At 40.7% G+C, this 2,260-nt stretch overlaps 1 non-coding gene across 1 annotated transcript; it reads right to left on the bottom strand.

Annotated features, from left to right (window-relative positions):
- Positions 1-1,901: 1,901 nt before the first annotated feature.
- On the bottom strand, positions 1,902-2,013 carry LOC147359140 (U6 spliceosomal RNA). The gene has a single exon (XR_015141392.1). It is a non-coding gene; the product is annotated as a U6 spliceosomal RNA (small nuclear RNA).
- Positions 2,014-2,260: the final 247 nt, after the last annotated feature.

The following is a 2,260-nucleotide window of genomic DNA, read 5'->3' as shown; positions in this document are numbered from 1 at the left end:
TCCCCACCTCCATCAGCCTTCACAGAATTGAAGAGAATTAGAGCCTTGCTCTGGATGAGGCTTTGGCTTAAGACAATGTGGTGGCTGGTTTGATCTATCTAGACCACTAAACTTGCTTCATATCAGCAATAAGTTTTTCATTTTCTTATCATTTCTGTGTTCACTGGAGTAGCACTTTTAATTTCCTTCAGGAACTTTTTTTTTGCATTTACAACTTAGCTAATTATTTGGCACAAGAGGCCTAGCTTTTGGCTTGACTCAGCTTTCTATATGCCTTTCTCACTGAACTTAATAATTTTCAGCTTTAATTTAAAATGAGACACATGTGATCTGTCCTTTCATTTGGACACTTAGAGGCCACTGTAGGGTTATTAAATGGCCTGATAACAATATTGTTGGGTCTCAAGGAATAGGGGGGCCTGAGAGGGATGGGGGAATGGCCCGTCAATGGAGACATTAGAACACACACAACGTTTATCAGTTAAGTTGGCCATCTTATATGGGCACAGTTCATGGTGCCACCATAACAATTACAGTAGTAGCATTGAAGGTCACTTATTGGGCTTCCCTGGCGATTCAGTGGTAAAGAATCCACTTGCCAATGCAGGAAGCATGAATTCAATCCTGGTCTGGGAAGATCCCACATGCCACGGAGCAATCAAGCCCAAGCACCCAACTATTGAACCTGTGCCCCAGAGCCCGGGAAGTGCAACTACTGAGCCCATACCACAGCCACTGAAGCCCATGTGCCTAGAGCCCGTGCTCTGCAATAAGAGAAGCCACTGCTGTGAGAAGCCCATGCACTGCAAGGAAGAGTAGCCTTGGCTCACTGCAACTATCACCAAAGACCCAGCACAGCCAAGTAAATAAATAAAAGTTTTAAAAGAGCACATCGCATATCACTGTAACAAATATAAAAATAATTTAAAAGTTTGAAATATTGCAAAAATCGTGAAAATGTGACACAGAGACACAAAGTGGTCAAATGCCATTGGAAAAATGGTGCTAACAGACTTGCTTGATGCAGGGTTGCCACAAACCCTTGGTTTGTTAAAAAAAAAAACAACAACAAAACAATGCACATAAAGCACAATAAAGTGAAGTGCAATAAAATGGAGTGTGCCACTGCAGGGTTAGGACCTCAGCCTGTGAATTTAGGTGGAGGGCACAGTTCAGCCCATAACACCATCCCTCCTCATTCCGGAAGGAGACAGAAGTGTATTCTAGACAAACTGAACCAGGAAGACTGCAGACTTGGGTGTACTGAGGGAATCATCAGGACTGAGGCACCGGACCTATAACAGGGAGAGTTTGTGAAGGCCATATGCTAATCAGTGAGATACCATCTCCTGGTTTCCTCCACCCAGCCCAGTGAGCCAGGAACCAAGCTTATCCCACCAGCAGCCACGCCTCCCCTCAAAGCAGGACATCAGAAGATCTTTCTTTGGATTAATTGTAAGGTCTTAGAGAAAAGATCTGCAGATACTGATGTGGGTGTTTCCCAATCAGGAAGAAAGAGAGAGTGGGGGGAGAAAGAAGAAAGAGAAGAAAGAAAAAGGAGGGCGAAAGGAAGGAAGGAAGAAATGAAAGAAAGCAAGGAAGAAAGAAAAAAGAGGGCTATTCTCTAATACATCTCCTTTCAACAAAGTCCATCAGTCAACAAGTCCTACCTTCATACAGAGAGTTTCTAAGGAGCTCTTTCTGCCACACTCTTGAATATAGATAAGAGGTTAGGGGTCAGACATTTGAGAAAAGCCTCCAAAATGAAGACTTGACCAAAATGTAACTAAAAGAGTGATTTTAAGAAAAACAGATGGTACAAAGATGGAATAAAGATTATATAATTAAAATATGAGAAAACATTGCCTCCATGAAATAAGAACAGCTACTATTTATTTTTTAAAAATTTTTAATGGAATGCTTCATGAATTTGCTTGTCATCCTTGCACACTTGCCATGCTCATCTTCTCTATATTGTTCCAATTTTAGTATATGTGCTGCTGAAGTGAGCACCAGCATACTATTTAAAAGCAATGAAACAACCATCAGGGAGTCAAAAAGGGCTCATAGACATTAAAATATCAATATGAAAGCCTAAAAAGAGGCTAAAAAGAAAGCATAAAAAGAACCTTCCACAGTATATTTGAAGTTAGAATCTAGGAAATCTCCCATACAGTAGAAAAAAAGACAACAAAATAGAGAGTAAAAGAGAAAAAAAATTAACAATTGTAAGATCAGGCAGGTAGATCTCACACATGAC

This window comes from Bos grunniens, chromosome 14 (assembly GCF_055505025.1).
Source record: "Bos grunniens cultivar Pamir isolate PY7600 chromosome 14, Bosgru_T2T1.0, whole genome shotgun sequence".
In the NCBI taxonomy this organism is placed as follows: Eukaryota; Metazoa; Chordata; class Mammalia; order Artiodactyla; family Bovidae; genus Bos; species Bos grunniens.
This window is presented reverse-complemented; position numbering and strand designations above follow the sequence as displayed.